Source organism: Pieris rapae, chromosome 11 (genome assembly GCF_905147795.1).
Source record: "Pieris rapae chromosome 11, ilPieRapa1.1, whole genome shotgun sequence".
NCBI classification, from domain to species: domain Eukaryota; kingdom Metazoa; phylum Arthropoda; class Insecta; order Lepidoptera; family Pieridae; genus Pieris; species Pieris rapae.
In genome coordinates this window covers 135,901-160,848 of record NC_059519.1, presented here as the reverse complement: position 1 = coordinate 160,848, position 24,948 = coordinate 135,901, and the positions used below count along the sequence as shown (strand labels likewise).

At 35.3% G+C, this 24,948-nt stretch overlaps 1 protein-coding gene across 2 annotated transcripts in view; it reads right to left on the bottom strand.

Annotated features, from left to right (window-relative positions):
• LOC110991576 (ecdysone receptor) overlaps positions 1–17,780 on the bottom strand; it is a 78,595-nt gene extending 60,815 nt beyond the window's left edge. For both annotated transcript variants that reach the window (XM_022256975.2, XM_022256976.2), the window contains exons 1-2: positions 17,510–17,780; positions 6,028–6,072 (exon numbers count right to left, since the gene is read on the bottom strand). The gene's annotated coding sequence lies outside the window, so the exon portion shown is untranslated. The remainder of the gene's footprint in view (positions 1–6,027; positions 6,073–17,509) is intronic.
• Between the last annotated feature and the right edge of the window lie 7,168 nt (positions 17,781–24,948).

The following is a 24,948-nucleotide window of genomic DNA, read 5'->3' as shown; positions in this document are numbered from 1 at the left end:
TATTCAGGACCATCTACATCTGTTGTTGATTACCTCTCGCCATCGCTATTTATATTACACCCATAAATCCCCCCCCCCTCCTCCCCTGCATCTCATTTTGCAGAACAGCAACATTCACCCTAATTGAATTTGTGTTATTTTTGCTCTTGTGGAAAATTGGCTTTGTGCATTCCCAGCGTGAGAAAGTGCTCAAGTTGCTCCTAACACGACCAGGATATAATAGACCGTAGCTCCTTCTATCGCATTTGTATGCAAATGTCTTTTATTACTGGTCGTGGTTCCCAAGTTTGTGAATATATGGTTGCGTGTATCGGAAGCTGTTATTTGCAAGCTGTTATTTACATTTGCATTATTATATGTTTGCGTTGTTCTTCAAATTAAAGGACCGAGAAACCTTAGACGACGGCGATCTAACGGTTCGCATACTTTTACTCTTGAAATTATTTCGAATTATAGATCTTAGAAAATAAACACTTAAGAAGTGAATAAAGTGTGCCTATTGCATATCGTATTTATTTTTCTCGTACTGAAGGCGACTAACCAGTATTCAACCATACAAGAGTGAGGTGACTGATTACTCGGTGGGAACTTCGAAACAAACAAAATCCTAAAGGCATAATTATGCACTGTACAGTGTACAGTGTACTCACAGCTTGATTTATTGCTTTGTAATTTTAGTAATAAGCAGTGTTTACATTGAACAAACATGTGCTATTACCTTGTAATATAATGTTGAAACTGAACACGAAATTGGCATGTTTGTTATATACAAAAAATATTGTCTTCAGAATGTAAATGTAATAAACACGAATATCGTCTTCACGAATGAAGGAAGGATTTTTTTGTAAAATATTCTTGATCCTTCAAATAATAAATATTTAATTGACTTTGTATTGTTCTCTCTTTCAAAAAAGCTGCGAAAATGGCGAAGACACGGGAGTTTCGTAGGTATTTCTACGCATCTCGAGGAGCGCAAAAGGCAAGATTCATTAATTATTTATCAATAAATAAAAGAGTAAAAATACAATACAATTTAAGAATGAAATACAGGAATTTAAGACCAATGATTTTCAATTTATTATTATTGAAAATTGTATAGGTAATATTAATAAATTATAGGTTGAATGCTAGGCCACTACATTGTATTTTAGTGCGCTGTTTTATGTGAAGTACTTTGTAAGGAAATCAAGCGTCGTGTATAAAAGCCAGAAGTTTAAAATGTTTATAGCTGTTTCATATTTACATAAAATAAAAATACAAGCTTTTCGAACTTATTGTTTAAACTGTTATTATTTATAGAAACAAAATAAATTTCTAAAGTCTGCGTTACACGCATCGCTTAGCTATGCAATTCTCCCATGAAGATGCTCCCATGCCCCAACTGTCTTAAATACCACGTAGTGTGTCTCTTAGCCTGAAGAATATATTTAGGTTTAAAGACATTTATTCTCATAATAAAGAATAGTCTAGTACAGTAGATACAATTTATAACGTCGTAGGCCATTGAAGAGCTTCAAGGATGAATAAGAAAATAATACTTGGGTGAACAATTTTAAGCCTGTGTGTCTATAATAATTACGGCCTATGCTTTGCTAGCTTTACGTTCATTATTGAAATGTATTATCCATAAATATGCATCGTGTTCCATTGAATATGTACACCAAATTATACATAAATATTTCTAAAAATGCATTATGTATTTACTGTCCAAACAGTTAAACAATTTTTCATTATAACGATTTCCTGACTCCCTTTATATTCTTCATATCGCTTCCGGTGTGTACTGCCTGATACACAGAGCATCGCAAGGTTTTGCCGGTTGAGCCAGACGGCCTGTTGCCCTGATAGAGGTGACCTACCCGTGACCTTTGACCCGGGAGCCTGTAACCTACATCCTACACAATCGATACGCACTTTGGAGCTTCGTGCCTTCGTTGAATCATAAAGAACTATTTACATTACATGTGTCTGATTGTAAATTGTAATATTTAACACACTTTTATTAAAATATTTTGTGTTTCTGAAACTGCAATACATTAAAAAGGCAAAATATTAAATAGAAATAGCCTCTCACGCCTAAGCTTGGTTTTCTTAATTTGACATCGAGTTTGTTTTAAGTCAAATGTTATTCGAGACAGTAAAGTTGTACACAAATTTAGTTTATAATTTAGTAATATAAATATGGGTCAGCGAGTAGACGGTCAAGTGAATGTAATGTTATACTTATCGAATTGCAACATAATGTGGCTGATATGAAATATTTGTACTGTGCATTTACTTTAACAAATAGGTTTATGTGTAAAATACTGCTTGTTTTTTGGAATACTCAACGTGATACGTTTTTTGGGCTTTTTTAAACCGTTGTATATATATAATATGTACTGGCCACTCAGACGAATTGAAACGATTGACACATTCGATTACACACTCATGATACATACATTATGACAGGGATGTAATATACGAAACGTGGGTATATAAATCCAAATTAACAATATGAAAAAGAACGCGGCCCGAAGTAATAAGGTATTTTGCTTCAGTAAAATATATTCATAAAATACATAACCGACGTTTATGATTGAGTGCAATACGACTCGTGATTATTATTTCATTAAGAATACCGTAATTATTGCGATTCACAGAGATTACAAAGTTATTTTAAGAGAGGTATGTGGAGGGCGGAGGCTGCGCGACCCAGTCACTCCCTCATACCCTCTGTACTTGAACTGGTTACTTTCGGTTTCTCTCATCTAGCCTGACCTACCCGAAACGATATTCTATATAGCAATTGTACCTTATTTTTACAGAACCTTAGCATCGATTTTCCTCTTTTTACGAAAGTACTCTAGTGTCTCTTTCTGTAAACTTTTGTAAAGGTTGTGTTGTAAAGTAGAGTATTTTCGATTTAAATAGTACAAGCAACGAAATCTACTTAAGAGTTGGTTTTTTCGGGTATCCACTGAAATTTATTTCGGTTACGATTAAAACCCCAAACACAATATTTTAAATATACAACTTACGGCGTTCTAAACTTAAACTAAAATACCTTTAATCCAATATTTTAAAAAACCTTAAACATGTCCCAATCTTATTACATTTGCAAATTACAATACATATAATATATTGCGTCACTCTGTTCTGATGTAATTATAATTGTATAGAATTTTTTTAAAAGAAAATGGAATACAGCGAGGGCTGTCCAGACTTCAGCCTTCATCAGCCTTCGTTGACATTAGTTCAAATAACCTAAAGAAAAATCACGTGTTGTTTAATCCAACATAAAAACACGGGTACTATCTTATCCGAGGCAAATGACCCCAGTCGGTACTCTTTCATAACAATAAGATGCATGTGACCATTACGACCTGTCACGATGCGTGAAAAAACATTAAAAATAACAGTAACAAACGACTAAAGTTCTTTGATTATCAATCGAACGATCCTTTACTATGTGTTTTAATAAATACTAAAACGAATAAAAAGATCTCAAATGCTAATTAATTACAATATAATAATACGAGGGCGAAGTATTACAGAGTTAATAATTTTCTTAAATCCAAAACAGAAGCTCGGAGCTTTGTTACGTGCCTTAGTGGTTTGTTGGAAAGCTAATCCTTTAATTTTCTCTCAGCTTGGAACAGTGTTCATTGTGTGACTTGTGTTCGTAGTGAAGACTCAACAAAGAATTCCCTATCTTGCATGTTTGCAATTTTTATTACGGAGATGTATTCTATGTTTTGTAGCTTCCATTTAAATAATTGAACTTACTTTTGAGGATTAGGATTACAAAATACGCCAGAAATATTTTTACAGTAGTTTTTGTGTTATAAGCTTAATTTCTAATGAACTTAGTTAGTTTCCATTTGATTAAAGTTTGCATGTAACCTTAATTCCTAAGGTAACGTGAGGTCACGCCTTTTCATGCTATATTTGTCAAATCCCGATAACAATATTATACCTGCCGTATTTTGGCACGATATTTCACTGACGTTGATAAATTTATGATCGCCTTTTACTTTTTTTTTCCAAGTTCAAGATTTTGTCATTAACTCGTAGCGGGCATGCGAAATACATCAACATTTTATTCAAGAAATAATGCGATTTATTAAATCTTAAATACATATATTGCATTTAAAAATAAGGAACAGTGTTTTTCGCAGCTGAGTAAAAGCATACTGAAGTATTGGCTGATGTACGTAAACATTGACGTCATTAGACGCAACGATTGCATCAATTTCAATGTGTTCAATAATTGTCGATTCCAATGTTTATTCAATGGACCGTTAGTGACTACCGCTCCACCCAAAAGGATTACGCACTTTGTACATATTAAAATGCAATGCCCTGAATCGTTTGTCTTATTATTCCCTTGAAACGTTTTAGACGAAGCCCCCTACAACACCTGGACATTTTCAAAGTCAAATCTCGAAATAACAAGATCGTTATATGAATTATTTAATATATCTCTGACGCAGGGATTCTTGTACTCGAGCGTTTGTTAAAACTGAAGTTTCGTAAGTCAAGAAATAGTGACGGTGGTGAACCGCAAAAGAGCTAGCTAACAAGAGAAAGTGACTTCAATACTATTTATCTCCGACCGCAAATAGATAGCGAGCTAATGACAGCTGGTTCACATCGACTTTCATTTAATGATACGGCTCTGGATGTTGAATATGTTGTAAATGGCCGTTGCATTGCAAACCAGTTGATAATTTCTCTAGTGACGAAGTAACGCGACATGTTTCTAGGCGAGCGGCAAACAGTAGGTCTAGACTTCAGTCGCCTGACTATTTAGCTCTTTAAATATACTCATTATTTCATTTCGTTTCGCAACATGGTTATATAACCCCTGATACCGTACATGCCTACACTGACTATGTACAATAGATTTTAAAAGATGGTAAACCAATTTTGTATCGCGTGATATAGTAATGATTGGACCACAGCGCACATCGATGGTGATGATAGATTAGAAAGTATTTTTAAATTCGAAATGTCTGCCGGTTGCGACTCGTGCGCACTCGTTTTCTTTTTCTCTCTTCTAACTACTGCTAAGAAAAAGCCAAGGAAGTCCCTGCATTTCAAATATTGCATTATATGCGACCTTCAAACTACAACAAACCGAATGTAATCGTTAAATGCTCAGCGACAATTGCATAATTTGTATATAACCGACATATTATGTTTTGAAAATTGTCTATAGATATGTACCCGACAAAACATCGACAAGCGCGCGGAAGTATGTAGGACGTATGCGCCGACGGCGATACCTTATCTCACTGGGTTAATAACCTATAGCCACGTATTGGGAATATCACGCAATCAAACGCTTATCACCGCACTAGTTCATCTTCAGTATCGACTTCTTGACATAAAATGAACAAATATGCCTCGTAAATTGGAAAACAATTGCCGTCAACAGTGATGTGTGGGGCGCACGTCTTCTTCGATACATTTTATACCACCTTCGAAGGTACGTAAGTACAACCATTTTAATGGAAGGCTCAGATTAAATTTATGAAACATTTTTCGCATCGTGTAAACCGTTACATGTAATTTTATTAGAAAACATAACAATTTTATAGGAGACGGGCAATCAAGGTGTGCGGAGCAATATTAACAGCTAACATAAATCTTCAGATAAATATACCATAATTTTAAGATGTTCTAAATGATTAGTTAGACTTCTAGAATTATCTAGATATAGATTATGAAATAAAAGGGTAGGAGAAAGCCAGAAAGCACGTTTCAGAATGCTGGCGGCGATTCACGACTTTTCGATCGATACGAGTTTTAATATTGAGGTTAATGCACTTTTTGCTAGTAATTAAATACGCAATTATTTAAAACTACTTCATTGTTTTTTCGTAATATCTTCTTTAACACTTTTGAAATATGTTGTTGAAGAAGAAACAAGAGATGATTTGGCTTTTTTCGTTCTTAAAAAACAATTCGAAATTAAGGATGTATACGTGTATGGAGATGGGAAGCGAAAATCGCAAAGAAAAGCTTTAGCCGAATACATACCACTGGAGGCGTTTTCCGAGGCGAACAGCGGGGTGGCGTTATAATCTGAAAGTTACACAACCAATTAAATGTCTAATCTTAACAAATTACATTAATTACAATTCTAATTTAAGCCGAAGTAATTGCAAATTATCTTGAGAAACTGAACAGTCTTAGCCTGTGATCTTTCACTCGGATAAAAACCCTTATTATATTACAAAATATCGTGTTTCATTCTCAATATTAAATAAAATATTCGAGATACTCTGTTCCTATTTTAAAACTGTGAACATTAGTGCATAACTGGGACTATAAGCCAGCTTTTTGAAGACCTGGTGTATTTGATTGAACTTTAAATTAACTAAAAGCCATTTGTTTTTGTTTTATTTGGTAAACTAGAATTGTTTATAACCTTAAAAAGTACAGTAGATTCCTATGTTTATATTAGAAGTCACAGAACTTTTGACTCTATTGTGGTTTAAAAGTTCCGTTACAGTTTTCGTACAGTTCAATGTGGTGAATGATATTTAGTCGTGTAATAACATTATTTTTCGTAAGTAAAATAAAGTAATAGACAGTTAATACTGATAATATTACTAAATTCTACTGAAAGTTCAGTAGAATTTAGTAATATTTAATAAAATAAGTAATAAATATTTAATAATATATCATTGAGGCCGTCGTAGATCAGATATTATAATAAGCCATTATCATTAGAATAGATAAAATAGAGTGATGATTCGTTAATTGATGATTATAAGTTCGTCATAGTCACAAATGTATATTTAGAAACAACCTTTGCAGGGATAATATATTTGATTGGCAAATCGCCTGCTCAGTCTGGTTACGTTACAAATAGATAGCTTTTCTACGATTTTGCTTTGATTTATACCATTTAACGAAAATTATATCAGCCAAGACCAAAATAAACTTCACAGCCTACGTAGGTACATGGGGCTACACGTTATATAGCAGAATCAGAAATGAACGAAGCGTTTGTAGAACGACCACAACTCGATTCATAGCTATGTTCAAAAAGTCTATTGTCTTCGACTGCCTTTTTGCAACATGGGCTATGGGCATGCAAATGTGTGAGGTTGCAAATACACTAGCCGCGCAAGTGTGAGGGTAGGCAGTTCTAGACACGTTTAATTTAAGTATACGCACACAGACACAGATTGCGCGAGTTTGCGCGGGTTGCTGGCCTCGTTATGTTAAGTTTTGTTGCTTTTAAAATTCAAAGTGAAATCTTTGCTGTTTAAAGCGAAAATGTTGGGCGGCCTATAGATTTTTATATTTAACAAGGGTCCAGGATGCGCACCCTTCTTTAAAAAAATGTTTTAGCAATAAATTAATCCTGTCTTTAGAATAAGCATTCAAATGGTGAGATTAAATTGATTTGTTTCAAAAAACAAAACAAATCTTTATGTCTGTATTGATTAGCTTCAGAAACGCGTAGTCCAAATTATTCCTGACCTATGGTAACATGGCTACGTGGCATAGCACACTCTTCCCCCACTGACCGTACTCCCGACTTTTTCCATACTCTCTAAATGTAGACTTGTTTACACTCTGTGCATAACTACACATATGTAACACGCACGCGCGTTTTATATACATAATCTATACACTGACTCAAGGCTTCACAGACTAGCAACAGGGTTTTGAAAGTGGCGGTTTTGTAAAACTAAATCAAGCCTGAATTACAGGTCAGTGTTGTTAAAATGGAATGTGACAAAAAAACTTGAATATCCTTATATTTTCCTCAGTCAGTTTTCAATACGAACTATTCATTATCTAAATGAAAAGCGAGTCTTTTTGTTTCGCATAGCTGCAGTGCGGTCGAGACATTGTTCTCCTGTCGAGTAGAGACAGACAGCCCTATAACTGCGGGCCAGGGGGGTGGGGCGAGGGGGGCATGAATCCTGACCACGCACAACCAGGCTCTCCTTCCCCGCTATCGGCCTATATTTAGCATTTCACCGAACATGCCACATTGCAACCGCATTTTAAAACTCCACAAAGGGCGTTTAAAAGGCGAAATCGATAAACATTGGAATATTTCCAATTTTTCAGTTTACTTACGGATGTTAGGAAATTATTTTTTGGCTAATTTTACCGAGCAATGGAGACGGTTGTCAACTGTGAATTAATCTGCTGTTTGATATTATGTTGATATCTCATCATTGATAATTGAACCAACGACTACGATAAATGTAATATTTTGAAATGATAATGTAATTGCGGGGAAAACAAAGCTTTTCAAGCAAACCCTGACTGCCTTGCCTTATAGACATGTGTTCCATAGAGAAAATTATCCTAATAATTCGTTAATACACTGATAACTTTACTTCTTGCTTTTACAAGTATTCGTTTATTGCTTGAAGATTAAGTAATTCATATTGCAAAAGGAACCAACTAGGTCACTACAACGATCTATATATTCTACAATGTAGTTAAATTCTGGCCAAGATTCAATAAATATATATATAGTTACATAGATGTATAATAGTCCACTTAGGCTAATAGTGAAATTGTTGTTACTCAGTTGTTCAGGCTGATGTAGTAAACCTACTTCAATAAATCATTTTTGAAAGTTTACGATACCTAGATATGCTAGCCAGACAAATCAAAAAAATATCGCGGTGAGATCGGAATTTAAGATACGAGTGAAAGCACTATGTTTTCTTCGGTAACATTCTTGTGAATAAAGTTCTCGAAAGAGAAATTGAATGCAGCGCGTCGATGTGAAAAATAGGAAAGCCTCGGTAAGAAAAAACGTGTAAAATTCCCCGGCATCTGCAACATAAATCGATAATAGGAAGCCCTCCGACTAGTTCAGCAGTGCGTGCGAGCGACCTAATACTGGGTGTATCCACGCCGGTCGTTGCAATGCGGGCTAAATATACCAGTCAGCATAGCGCGGAGCCGCGGCGCGAGGGAAAGAAGCTTATGCCCCGACGACAACGTCCACAATGGCTTGTCGGGAAACATAACCAGTTTACATTAGCGTGCGAGCGATTTGCGTCCTATTTGCCTTGAAATTCGCTACAGATTTGTCCGTCTTCGACAGCGGAAGAAGGCCTTTTTTGCCTGAAGCGCTCGCGTTAATAACACAGCTAGGTGCATTCTCGCTGCAATTTCGCTCTCGGTCGGGCTCTGTGTTTGTGGCGCGCTGAAGATCAGGGCTAACGATCGGCGTGAGGCAGCCGTCTCTTTCCCGCGTATCGCCCTCACTCCGTAGGCCGCTCCGCACGTCTAGCAAAAGAAATGCTACAACTTTATCTGACAGCAACGCGACGCGACGCCGAGAGGCTTTTGTGCGTTTTCTATGTTTATGATTATAGCACAGCACGAACAAGGGGCCCTTTGAATGCCTTGCTTGCGATTTCGCGACTGTTTTCTTTTTGTTTCAGGATCTTTTATTGAGGCTTTAGCGCATCCCGACAACTGATGATGCAGCCGATATCAGCTCGAATAGTACAAGTCAACTATACATAATATATTAAACAAATCGAACTAAAGAACTCACAAATTACTCTTGACTGCACAAGTACAAAGTGCATCCAATTTTAGATCGAGCAATGATAGTCTCTTTTAATTAAAGCTATAGAAGGGTGAATTCGGGAGTTTTGAGTACGATATTTACATTCGGGCACGTGTTCGGAGCTGAATGGGCATGTCCTTGACCCTGACGCACGCGGCACGCACCGCCCAAACGCTGTCCCGCCACTGCAAACGCCTCTAGCCATTGGCGGACCATCCTTCCAACTACCCCACTAGTCGTAGTTGTAGTCATAGGTTCGATCCCCAGCTGTGCTCTGATGGGCTTATTTCTATGTGCGTATTTAACATTCGCTCGAGTAGTTAGGAAAACATCGTTTCGTTATCGACGGCGTGTGTCAGGCACAGGAGGCTGATCACCTACTAACATATAAAATTGAAAAATTATCATAAAACAGATTCAGACATCTGAGGCCCAGACCTAAAGAGGTTGTAGCGCCACTGATTTGTTTTTTAATTATATTAATGTAGACTCTTCACCAGTAAAAGCCTTCTGCAAGGAATTCCAGAATAATCTAATAATATGTTTATATACTATAATCAAGTATAAAGTGGTCTTATTAACGGAATTTATATTTATATAGACGGCTAATCATTTGAAAAGTGTACCTTTCCTAGATCATCATAACGAACTCGTTTAAATTTTAATAGAATTTAGCATAACGAAATATAAAAGAAACGCAGCTGCACTATTGTATGGTTTTAGTTTTAATATAACTACAGAATGTAACAGTGTGAGCGTGAGTGTGCAGCTAGTGACCGATTGCGTTACGTAAGTTGTAACTAAATAACGTAAGCGTTGTGTTTGGACGATTTCCATTGCTTGTTTGCACCGTAACGATTTTGTTAACTCCATTTGTTCAGCAATGTAAGATTCTTAATAGTAAATAGTTTTCGATCAATAGAATGTCGTACTGTTGTCTATTAAGTATAATATGTTTGTTGCCAAGATAACTTAACACGTGTCGCACTTCCGCTTTTGTCGTGAATTTAGTTATCGATTAGCTTTTTGACCTTAGCATCTCAAATAATTACCATATTTTATACATTTGCCTTAAACCCTAAAAGATTTAGTTTGTAGGCGAAATTTAAATTGCGTAACTTTTAGCGAAATAACTTTAAGCTTAACCTAAACAAATAAAAAAAAAATAGTTCGTTCGATGCCACGCTATTAAAAAATATAGGCTAGCTTCGAATTAAGAACTGGATTTATTTTAGAAACTGTGTCGTTTGAAAAAAAAACGTTATACCGGTTTTAGAGGCAAGAGGTATTGTTCAATTTACATAAGCTTAAAAATCATGACGATAATTCAATATAATTCGAGTCAAAACACCTTAGTCTTGTCAGAATAAATATGTGAAGGTTTCTACCTGGCGTGAACGTTATGTAAAAAGAAAAGTGTGCTTTAGGTTCGAACTCACTGTGCAGTTGATAGGTATTTTAGTTGAAATTAATAAGAAATATATAATGGAATTTATTAAAAATTTATAAGGAAAAATGTTGACTTTGAATAATTATAGAGCATAATAATTTAACTTATTTATTTAATCTAATGCTATAATAATAATATTCTCTTGATCTCTCCGTCTCTCTCTCTCCTTGTCTCTCCTTGATGTCCGCCAGCGAAATCTATATCCTCCCCATCCTCATAGGTTCTTACCGGTCCATTCCGATCCTGCTTCCAGTTTTTTGAAGTCATTTTCCACAAATGCTATGAATATGATTTTATGCATACTAAAATCGACCAGATAGCTTAAAGATGATCATCATAAAAAGGCAAAAGTAAGGATTGTTTAAAATTATTTTAGTCATTTAGTAAGATTTAAGAAAGCCTAAATTGCTTCTTACAGAACTCTACCTTGGCCGATTTTTCCATCTTGACGCTACAATGGACATGTAGGTCGTCCGAGCACCATTGCCCATTGTCAATCATTGCTATGGTCGCGCGCGCTTGCGCAACGCCGAAATATTGTGCTCTGATGAGTAGCGGTAATCATGAAGCGAGAGGTTATTTTAATAATTGAAGAGTGAATTTAACCAATCATTATTTCCAAAAAGTTTCATGATCAGATAAGGAGACCGGCCCTTCGTTACCAATATGAGGTGGAAATCGAGTTAAACCACATCAACACTCGCTAATTTTATACGCTGTCTTCGCAGAATAAAAAAATGCACTTTATTGCACTGAATTCACGACGGCTCGAACATCTTGCAGTTTGTTTTTAGATATAATGACTAGAACTTACTAGAACTCTACTTTGGGTAGACAGAGCTCTAGTAATTATTCTGCTTTGAAAAATAATAAATTAATGTAAACTATTAAAGAATGTAGTTATTTGGGATTTAATTGTGATACTTTCGTACTGATTGTTGTTGTACCAAGTTGCAATGTTTTCAGAAATTATTGAGTTCGTAAAGCCTTAATTAAAGGTTCAACGACCTCAATAAGAGTCACTCGAGGAATATTTCAACGTTTTTTATAAATATGTTACTTTTTGAAACCATTAATATGCAAGGGAAGAAAGCTTAGTTTTTCTAGCTTCAGCTTAGTGTAATGTCTTGAGTATGTCACGCAGTAGGTATATTGCTATTTAACGGCAATCAAAGGCTTATTCACATTTATGATATAAAAATATATATATATATATTATATTTTCTCAATGCCTAGTGTTAAATAATACCAGGGTAAGTACTAAATACAACTTGTAGTATAGCTGATTGAATGCGAAATGCCGGCACAGATACCGGTTCCAGTTTTCTAACGATTAAGCTTTGCGTTTTATTTCGGTCAACGGCCCTCTGGCCTTATTGTGTGAGCTCCATCGCCTTCCTTCCATAGGATTGCTTAACAAGGGAACATATCAAATAGGCCCCCTTTAATACATTTATTTTAAAGCTTATAGACACTAGTCAGCGCACGTGGCATAAAATTTACACAATTCAGTGCCATAGAAAATCTATGTTAAACCCGTCTAGCCCGCTTATTCAGCCTTAGAAAAAAATAATAATATGAGCCTATTATGTTTCGACACAAAAGAGCTCTTATAATATTAAATAGAACGTGTAGTTTATTTTTACGAAACATGATTATGAAACCCACGCCCTGTCATCGTCATCTGGAGCTTTGTTCAACATATTAGTTCAGAGCTAAGTCTAGGGCTTTCACTAAACACTGGGCACGACCCTGGTGCTGTATCGTTTTCGGTTCTTTAGTATTTGATCACTTGACATTAATTAATTGTCTGAGGAACACGAAAGAATAAGACATGGGGTAATAAGATAGCAAAATACTTTTAATAGAATTTGATAAAGAGTGTTCGCATCAAAAGGCAAATTTGTTTTTATTCAAGTCGCATGTGGAAACAATCTACTGTTCTGATCTATGTCTATGACAAAACAATAGACATTTGCACGTCACATAATCACATTGTAAAATGTTGTTATGAATAAGTAAGAGACGCGGTAATGTTTGGTCTAGGCATTCAATCGAGTGTTGACCGGGCGATTCACCTTGAGACCGCACCTTATAACCCCACCGAAGCAAAAGGCGTCGCGGTCACATTAAGCATCAAACAAATGATACGCTTCAAAATCTGACCGCATTATAGAGTTTCGTACAAGCAAAGACCGGTCCAGTGCTGTGGGTGAGCAAGATGTGGAATGCACGAGGACCGTCCCAATCGACATTATTTGAAAGCATCAGTAATCGACGTAACGAAATCAGCTCAGTTTTTAATAAAACTTCGGTTTTACCTACCTCCTTGAATGCGTCAATATGTCAGCCATATTTGTCTATTTGTTTTAGTATTTAAGACATAGGTATGATATTAATATATTTTCGTCGATGGTCGACTAGTTTTTTCCAGTAGTGAAAAATTATCTATTATAATTATACAATAGAACAGGTTGAATCATAAGATAATAAAATTACCATATTTTTTCAATAATACGTCTTAGCAACAATCGGAACAAAAAGGTTATAATCGTAATGTATCTTGTAACTTGATATTCTTATCATACAAATTAGAAATATATAATAGCTCTTCTTTTATGACTGTATATCAAGCTGACCATTGAAAATAATACAGGTACGTAACAGTAACAGAATAGAATATATTCAATATTTGTTAAATAAAATCATATTATCTAAGGACTTCTTATTTTATGACAAATTGGTAGGTTTTGGGATAAATAGGCGTGAAAGAGGTGGTAATCCACTTAATGTATTTTGTTAATTCTAATCCGTCCATCAAAGTAACCAGATTTATGACGAATAAGAAATCTTGTATCACGGAGTGAATCTATTAAACACACCCACGCACAAAAATCTATGTATCCATTAGGAAACGCCCACCGCACGTATAACTTGTATTTGTTTTCGTCCCGGCCCCAGCTCGAAGACTCCGATGTTTAACGGGCCGCTCCAATTCGGGAACCGAAATAACCCGTACGTGTCCCACTTACGGCTCAGTCCCCTGCGCGAGCGCAGTTAGCCAAAGCCCTCTGGACACCGGGATTTTTTGCCGCGTCTTCGGATCTTAACCCCGTGTTAGTGACCCCGAAAGCCTTTTTTGTAACTTCATTCTTGCATTCGAGTATTATTAAAATTTCAATCGCGTGCCAGATCGGGTTCGAATCACATAGGAAATTTTAGGATGACGTAACAATGCTTTTTGGGTCAATGAATGACATTGACAACGTTTTTGTACGCGATATGGGTAATTACTTTATTGATTATTTTCTAATGCAGAGGAAATTGAAATAATTAACATTTTGAGGTCAATGTTCTATACGGTGTAAAAACAATATTAATAAGTTAGTTATGTAGTACTCTATATTGCTGACAAGCCTCTATAAAATTATTATTACATAGTTTTAAATTAAATATAAAACTATATTAAATTTCGTATAAATCAATAAATTTTCCTTTAGGTACTAAGTAACGCAGTAGGTACATAAAAAGTTGATTACGTGATGTAAATGTGGCACGTCCCGATTCCGGGCAGTGGAACGTCTAGGCCCGTTATCTGGAACTATAGATATGTATGTATAGTAGCCAAATATCAGTGACGGGTGAGGTGAACGACCGCGCATCCGAGCACCTGCAATCGCCGACTGTTGACACAAGAAACTGACATGACGTCCGAAGTGATAATGAATGTCTTGGAGTCTTCCATGTCTACGTTTCTGTTTAGGAGTTTTTTTGCAAACACGCAAGTGTCTAGATGAAATCTCAAATTGACTGAAAACACACATACAAACTAGACATTAACTACTTACTAGTGTTTCGATATATATTATTACATAAAAAAACTATTTGAAATGTTATATGTATTATAAGATAAATTAATTTCGTTTCGCATTACAGAAGAACCCACGCAAAAATTATCGACTCTAATCAATTGCTAAAACGACCTCAGAATATCGAGACGCTTATGAAAAAGCGTTTATTTAAAATGCTTGACTTTGGGTTGTTTAAGATTTATTATTTTGAGGGCTAAGTCATGACCTCTACTTCAGTGAGAGGATACATATGGTTAGTTTACTAAGATGTGTTTATCTGAAGAGTGATATTATATTACTGGAGGGACAGATAAAAGTATAACGGATTTATTGCGAGGCGATGTTTCCCGCGAATCGGGGCCACAGCCTTGCCCTGATTGTTAAAAATTGGCACATATTTTTTCTATTCTTTACATCACGGCCGAAGTGCGGTCAACTTTAGAACACTATTGCCATTGCACCCTAAAGAAAAATATTTAAGAATAGTTCACGTTTTAGAGTACAGGTCTAAGTATCCATGCATCGTTGCACGATGACAATGGGGTACAGATTATAATGTATTGATATTGTTAACAGGCGATGCAGCGTCGCGTCGTGACTGTAATGATGCCAACCATTATTTATTTACAGGAAATTCTCTAGCCATATTGCATTAAATTGTAATTCACATTATGCACATATAATAGCCATGACCAGCTAGCTCCGTTTGGGATATTGTTTCTCAATAGGAGTTCTTATATTACCAATATTATAGAATATTATTATTTTATTTTATCCCAATTTGACTGTATAGTATTATTTAAGAAGTCTATTCAGCTCTGAGCAAAATCTTACATAGGACATACTAAAACTATGTAAAAATGTTTCGAATTCGAATGACCTATCGACGAGTAGGTATAGAATGTAAATGAGACTTCATCGCTTCGCCTCGTAAGGTGAGATTAGTTCCAGCAATTAAAACAACTGGCGTTATGCGCTACGGGAAATATGATTTCACTTTTTAAATCAACTGAATGTTTTCAGTTTTTGTAGAAATTGTTTCCTTTCGGTAGAGCGTTGTTTTAAGTGTGTTGCAATAAATTTAGAACACATAATATCTTTTTTCACACTTTTATTTCTATTTGAATTTAATCACATGAAAGTCTTTGAGATGATGCGATCGTTTCTTCTTCTACCTTTAGGTTCCACCGAGCCCTTCTTTGTCTGTAAAATATACAGCATTTAGTTAACATAAAAAGCCGGTTAAAACGCTACATGATATCTGTTATCCAATGAAAGTATTAGCTGTAATGCTAGTTTATAGAAGTCGATACAATGTAATTTAATTTATACCGAGCTAAGCTGCACTAGTACTGACTTACTGGGGGAAGTGTTGTTGACCTAACAACTGCAATGTTTTCAAATAAAATTAACTTAAATGAATCGAATAATAAAAGGGAATGTATAATGTATATTCAGTAATAATTGAATTGAATTAAATGATTCAAATTATGTATATTAAATGTGTTTTTTATTTATGTTTATAACGTTATCTAACAGAAAACATATAATATTCCCACTGTATATAATTAATATATATATACATACTGCGATGCTTACCTACGTTGAACCGAGTTCGACTGGCATCCCACCATTTTATATTAATAATAATAGAATAAGTCTTAAGTAGGCAGCCATATTTTGAGACCGGTTTAAGATAGAGCCTTTAATAATTTCAAGGCCTTCGATACGTGATGCTGTATAAGCTTAAACTGTCAAAATGACATTTTTCTATTAAAAAAAACTGGCGATACGGAGTTTTAAACCTACAAGATTATAACTTATAAGCTTCTTGTACTAAAGATAAGATTATTCATTGAACAATTATTGTTACGTAATTATGAAGATTTTTCTTCTAAAATGATGTGTAATAATTTGCTTGGCTATAGATAAAAACTCAATAGGATAGGTATGAAAGCAATTATTTTCTTTAAGCCAGTATCACACACTTTTACCGAACTAATACGCCGTTTTGTATACATATTTTATTTTAATTCATTTGTCTGCTGACCTGAAACCATATCCACGGGGGATATGGTTTCTGGACTCGAAATGCTGGAGCTATGCATAAATAAAAAATGTATTGTTATATATAAACCAATTTAATATCGGATAATAATGTATTTTCTTCTGAATCTAGGTTGTGGTTATTGTGGCTTTACATAGAAGCCTACTTCTGTACTTACAGTTGCTAATATTTTTGACAAATATCTAGATTAATTGACAATTACGTCCTTTAAGTCGGAATAGAACCTCATTTGCTGATTTAATAAAAATGAGACATGAACGACCCAGAACCTCTATAGAACACTTTCCAAGTTGATCGCTATTCGCTATAAATATTCAGCAAACGCGTCGCGCCGACATCGCTCTCACCTCGCGGATAACCTACTCGCCATAAAAACTAACAATATACTTCGTTATTATTTTTTGCAGCCTACACTCTAGCTGCCATAGAGGATAGCGTAGACCTGAAACGATAGGTCAGACACGCTTGACGTCTATGCTTTGATTAAACATCGAGTCTGTAACTCGATAGAGACGGAGTTTTCGCCTAACCACTCGGGCACACTTGCAACAAGGACCGTGGGTTTCGGATTCGATTTGGGTACCAACCTCGGAGATACAGTTTGGGCTCAATTTTGACGGTCCTCTGGCGGAGTCAGAAAGTATGTTCGCGCGTCGAGTGGCGCGGTCATTTATCCATCACTGCACATCCGCAATCGGAAACACGATTTCACTGTCACACAAAGTCACAACACAAGTGAAACCACTGAAGACGAGGTCGATTTGGCGTGTGCCGAAGCCTGAAAGTGGAAGTGCAGGAATACGAGCGACGAGACAACGCGCGTGACTTGCCGCCGCCGACTGAACGCCGACCGCTCGCTCACAACTACACGCGCAATGGCGCACTCACACCGCAGAGTAGTGCCGCACAGAGGCACAGTGTTCGTAGAGAACGCTGATTAGTCTCTACGGTATGGTGTACGTAAAGTATACGCCAATCGTTAACTAGGCAGAAGTGAGACTATTAAACTCATACTCACATATACAATTTTTGAACGTATCTAAAATTGTTTTAGCTCTTATAAATTCATAAACGATAAAAACTAGCAACTTTTACATACAGGTAAAGGTTACATTCTTTATTCCTCTTTGGAGAGAGATAACTATAGATTTGAAACGCTTTTACTACAACGTCTCTATAATCCTTAATTAAATTTCATAGATTTTCATATTCAATTCTACCATTTAACTAATTACCGGTTTTGTTAAACAGCAATTTTGTATTAATGTTGGTTCAAATGTGTAAAATCAGATCTGTACAATAAGTAACCTGTGTCGAGAGGCGCGGAACCTCGCCACCCGACGCCCGCGAGTCGCCGCGCTGTTTCACGCGACGCAGCGCCTTTCTCAACTCTTGTCAAACAGCAAGCGCCATAAGACTTTTTTGTGACTCTTATAAAGTCACTTTGTAAAAATCACTTCATTACAGGGTATAGAGTAGCCATCAATGTTATGATCAGTGGGCGAAAAAAAGTAAATTAGTATGAAGGCGTAATATGAAATCTTGTCAAGCGGCGGTGGGATCTATAAAAGCGCTTTATAAGTTAACATAAACAAACGGCGAGCGCTACAAGCGTCAGAAGCGCTGAGGTATCAGATTGGCCAGTGCTTTCCATTCGTACTAGCGTAGCTCCTCGACGCACTTACCGATAGTATTTTAAACATCTTAAATTTGAATTTTAAATTCTGTTGTTCGTCGAAGAAACTGAATCTATTGAATTACTTAAAAAATATGTCTTGGACGGATCAGTTGCGCAGTGAATGAGCGACGTGTAGTGAAATAAGAGCGCATGCGTCAATCACGGAGTCGGTCTCGATACCAATAATTCTCTTCAAAACTAAACATTACGATTAGTAAGATCAATAATTGTATGTCTTATGGAGATAGGACAGCAGCGATGTTGCGCTGTTCAAAAACAAAAAGTGCCAAAATTTAAATTGACAGTAATCGCAAGCTTCGGAATGAATGCACGCGCGAATAGTAAGGTCATCGGAATGCTATGAAGGCGCGATGCTACAAATTGCGCAAATAGATGTTCCAATGAACTCGTTTAATAATAGCCGATAGCGTAGTGAGGGCGCCGAACGTCACTCGAACGCTTCATTCGCTCTAGCGTTGTCGTTTCAATCACTTGCAGATAAACAACGAAAGAGAATGAATTTAAAACGTGGCTATATAGATAGATAGATAGATAGATAGAGCACATCGTTTCACTGCTATCTTCCAAGTTTCGTAAGAACAAGAAGCGGGCTAAATCTACGTATATATTACACCCTTTTCAATAGCTCATAGATAATCTGCTTCGATCTCTGTTTGTCTTATAAATCAACTACATATAAATTATAATTGGATGACATTGTAGTCGTTAAAATTCTTTATTTTTAGAAGAATTTTTCGAAAGTGACATTGAGCTTACGTCGAAAGATACATTATTTGATGCAGACGTCACGCCGCATCAAGAATCTCGAATAACAAATAATTATGATATAGAACGAGCGTGACTGTTAATTACGAAGCAGAAACTGCTTGTGACTTATTTTTTTTACATCCGTCACAAAAGAAGTTTCAATTACATTTTGGCAATATTTTCCAGTGCACATTTTTCTTCTTATTTACGAACGCGTGGCTTCTTTTCGGGTGACAGTGCCGTATTTAGAACTTAACGGCCGCTGTTTCATCTTTTAAATTACTATAAGAGATGATCACGAAACCATTGCAAGAAAAATATGAAATGCAATGAATGAAAGTTTAGCTATGTAATAAAATTGTTAACTTTGCGACTCGTTAAACCGGTTCGGTTAAAAAGGTGCTCTTACGGGTGCAGTAGTGTTCTGAGCTTTGCAGATAAAACCATAAAAGTGCTCTTAGGTCTACGGCGGCCTGTACAACTATAAACTTATTATACATCTATTCCACAAAACATAGAATCTACAAACACCACGAATGTATTTTAGACAACAGCATTTGCACATTAAACAAAAAATTAAAAAAAAAGTAAATCATAAAGAAATTATTTGATAAATGAGACGAGACAACGTGCCAATTAAGTCTCAGTTTACGTCAAATGTCACGGAATACCTTGCTATTTCCGAGATTTTAATTAAAATTTATCAAGTTTCACAAACAATTTTTCGTATAATAAAATAAGGAAGCGTTTTTTAATATTTCATAAAGGATAGAACTCTACCGCTGCTTACTATTCTTCAACCGTAAGAATTTATTTTCATAATTATAAAGCTTTTAAGTGAACATAACGTAAGTAAATAAGGTTTTACAAACTAAACCTTAAGTCCAGAGACAGTACATATTAGAGCAAACGACGTGTGGATAGTTCATGCAGGGTGGTCCCTTCGCAGTGGGAATGGCCAGAGTTTCCGCCGGCGACAGGGACATTACAACTTGGACTTAGGTGTGTCACGCGGACTCTAGAAATAGTATTCTGACATGATAATAGTTCAAATTTAATTTAAGTATAACAGACGTGAAACGATTAATTTTGTAAATATGTTTAATCTTTTACGCTCATCATACAGGACATAGAATAAATACAGATTTATATATTGTATTTTATTTAACTTTTCGAAACGTAACGTTTTCTAATTATCAATAGAAGACAAAAATATTTATTGGAAATATTCTCCTAAATAATTTATGACCAAAATGAATGGAACGTCTGGGTGTGGCCTGTAAATTTTATTGTAGGCAAACTTTGCCACGCCGCTGTCTGATGGGAGACTTGAAGTCGTACAATGCAACATAAACATTTAAATATAACGGACAAAAGGTTTTCATGTTTTACAAGAACTGGACAAACGTAAACAGACAACATTGAAGCTGTGAAAAATTCAAAGACCTCAAAGTCAAAGGTTTATCCTGTAATGTTTCTAAACCTATCTTAAATTCAAAGAGGTTAGATAATTCATGAGTTCACGATACAACCATCTAAATACACACATATTATTTAAAGATTTTGGGTTACCAATTAAAAATTGTACTGAAAATATTCTTATTCAAACGCTCTTTTTATGCCGCATAGGTACAGACAAACTGAAATTATGGTAAAAACTGATAACCAGTTACTATACATATTTAGGAAATCTTAAATCTTTATCAGAGTTAAGGAACGGTAATGGTTATTTGTAACACGTCGTAAGGGGCGTTAATTATGTATTTCAAGTTACTGATTACCAATCGGCATACTTCACACGACAAAGTGATAGGTCGACGACCTATCGAAGCGAACCGAATTATTTTTATGCCTTCAACGTAGATATTAGCCACCTTTTTGGGACTTGACTTATAACATTGCTTATTAAACTGGCCTGTCGAACGATACATAAATACAATAATTAACTTTCCGATATGGTAAGGTGGGACGAACATTTTTTTTACGACTTTTTTGTGACTAAACCGCTGAAGGTTGTCGTTTCTAATTTTATCCAACTGTTAAAAATATAGTTTATTCTTTGTTTTTTTTGTGGATCTAAATTAGATTTTGCATTTAAAATTTAGTTAAGGATAACAACAAAAACATTTTAAATCCCGAAGCGATAAGTAATAAGGTACACAGTCGAGAGAATGTCAAACAAAATATTTCCTTCTGGTTTTCAATTGTTTCTTTTGTATTTATTTTATAACATTTTTATAGAACTAATTCAACAGACGTCGATGAAGGTCACCTCAAGGAAGGTGATTACCTCTCCCTCCAGCTGAATAAAAATACTACTAAATAATAATAGAATCCAACTCGTTAAGTGTTATTGTTCAATTACTGGTTATAATTTATTTAATGGTTGTAAATTGCCTATCATATCGCTACCAGTCTTTTTGTATGCATTTCTGCAATTAACACCTGCAGAGGTCAAACCGCCTTTTTGCCAACCCACGCTCTGCCCACGTGAGAATCGAATGAATTGTTACATACAGATTTATCAACACACATAAATAAGTGCTCCTAATTATAAATTCTTCATTTATGAGTCAATATTTGTTTTGTCGTAATCATTGTTAGAAGAATTTATTACTTGGACAGTGTTTGATGTTAACTCATTTGTAGATGTCTTTAATCAACGAGATTTTTTTATCGGTCGGTATTGTCAATTTTTCCTTCTATTTGCTGGAAAAATTAATTTCAGTCTGTTCCGTTTACGTATGTGTAATCAATATAATATATACTTATTAATATACTTGATATAGAATATTTTCTAAATGTACTTTATTTACTTTAATTAATTACTTTGAACGTTGGTGAAGAACCTGCAACGAATTGAATGTAACATTATGTAATTAATCGTTTTTAACTTCACAATAATTGAAATGGTCGGTTGATACACGCGCTAGACTCACATATCGCTTGCGCGGGCGCAAGTAGGATTTCCTTTTTAGACCAAACCTACTCGTCCATTGGGTCAGTATGCGAATGACGTAGGGGAGGTAGCTTTTTATCTCTATGCACTACCTGTTTAAATGAGCGACTCTTTCTTATTAAATCTTTACACAAAAGTAGGTCACATTTCGAATTAGATTTAAATGTTCATGAATCAATTCAATTCTTTATGTTAATTTTGACATTACTCGATTCATACGCAATGAATATACAATAGCTGTCAAGTTGACCTAGAGAGGTGAACAAACGCCCGATAATATGGAGTTCAACCCAAATTTTAACCTGATTCAATATAAAAACGAAGCTAACGACCGCTCACGTAACATAGACAAACAAAACAACCGCTGCATGCCATGGGCCTTCATAACGTCTTGAGCATTTTTTGTAATCGCTGCCTCGAATCTTGATTAACGGTAACGGGATCGCTAAGGTTTTGAAGGGTCATTTGACCGTGAAATCTCACTCGTTCCATTTCTCAAGGACTAACTATTTTGTCGATGTTCTATCTGTCGGTGACCAAGTCGATATATTCTCATTTAAATTTAGTACTTCTTATTAAGATTCTAGTGTGATTACATAACATAGTAACTTATTAGTTTATAATAAATATTGAATAAATAATTTTTATGACTACATTTATGACATTACTGGTTACTGAGCCCGCGTTGACATAATAAGAAATCCCTAGAGTTGGATCTCGAGTTAAAAATGTATTAGTCAAATACAAAGGCAAAAGATACGATTCACGTGATTAATTATGCTCAAAGAGCATACAAGATACACTCATGTAGAAAATTAAAATACTCGAAACATAAGTGGTATTGAACAAAGGGCGATTCATGAGCTTATAGCGGAATGCGTTATACTCATGTACAATTTATTAACTCCAATAGAGAGCGAAATAAAATGATATGTGATATCATTTCAATGAATAAGTACATAAGTGCTGGTTAGACTTCTGTAAGAGTCACTGCTATATGCGATACACATGTATCATTTATAAGATAAAACTAATTTATTTTACACGAGGTTCACTAAGAAATCCAATAAAGTTCTCAATGGGAACTATTACCTTTAATGTGTGATATCCAAAATACAAGGTTCTTTATTTTTATTAGTTACAACTAAATATACAAACATAGACTTAAACGAATACGTATACTATAGACTATAGTTAATAGCATTTACCTCGTTTATAGGCTAGCCCGATCTTAAACTAAGACATTGCGCAGGCAAGACCTAAAAGAGGCACAAAGTAACCGCGTCCGCCGTAACATTACCCACTAGTCACTAATTTATGCGCCTCCATATATAACACTGAATCCCTTTGCTATCTTTAATATCAAATAATTTTCATTCTAAAGGAATTGGAAATTACACAAGCCTTGTTCAGATGATTGCATTAGTTTCATGATTTCTTTCAAGGTAGAAAACTTTTGGGTCTAACTTGACATCTTGCTCGCATTGGCCATTGAGTTTTGAGCACGTATTAATGATATAATTTTTAAACAATCAAAACAAATCGAAAGTGGAAGCCGTAAAGTGCATAGAGTGCTCTTTAAGATCTAGATGTTTATGCCTCACACGTACGGATGCTAATCCTTTGCCATCCCAGACTCGAAACTATTTATAGTTGGAATAGCAAAACCTGTGTAGCAAGTAATGAAATCGACTTGGAGTATTGCCACGATCGCCAAAAGTGAGTGACAGCCAACGACACTTATCTGCTTACATCGGTACGGCAAAGGAAAATATATTTTTTCAAGATTTATTTTCGTTCCTCCTTAGTTAATTTATTTTGATGCGCATGCACTTATTCAAAAGAATTTGATGTGAACAATGACAGTTCTCTTTTGTTTGACTTTTGTCGCTTTGTTTATCACTGGCTGTATTTTATTATATGCCGTGTTTTATTTGGTTACAGCAGTCATTTTATTATAAAATAATTGCAGCAAAGTGTCACTTAGAAATATAGTGATAGTTGTAGGTACTATTGCGCTGTGCATTATATACATATTATATTATAGGCATTAACCACCTACCCCGGCTTTGCTCGGCAAATCTTAAACCAAACTTTATAGTGCCATTATAAAGCAACTCTTGCAACTTGAGTTATTTAAAAGCTAATTAAGAGGCATTTTTATTGCAGTGAATTTACGTTTATGTTTTAACTACTTACTAGCTATTAGGGTTTGCATAGTGAATTTGATTTTCTAATTGATGCTATTACATTCCCCAATAAAATATCTAGCAATTTAAATTAAGATTAGAGTTAGACTCGAGTTGCTTGATTGATTCGAGATACTTCATTTATAGTAAATTAAGGGCAGACACTAGTAAATATATTTATTATTTTAAACAAAAGATGTATTATTCAGTATTTTGATACTCCAGTGTTTTAAAAACGCTAATTTACTAAGTTTTTAGAAACTGAGAGGGTTAGGACGAAAGACATAGTGGACGGGGCTGGAGAAAGTAAACAATAACGAGAAATCACGTCTTAAATTTAAGACAAAGCTGCAGATTAATTATTGTTTAAGTCTGTTTCGACCTCTTAATCGAACTGATACTGAGGGATATATATGATAAACAAGTTTTGTG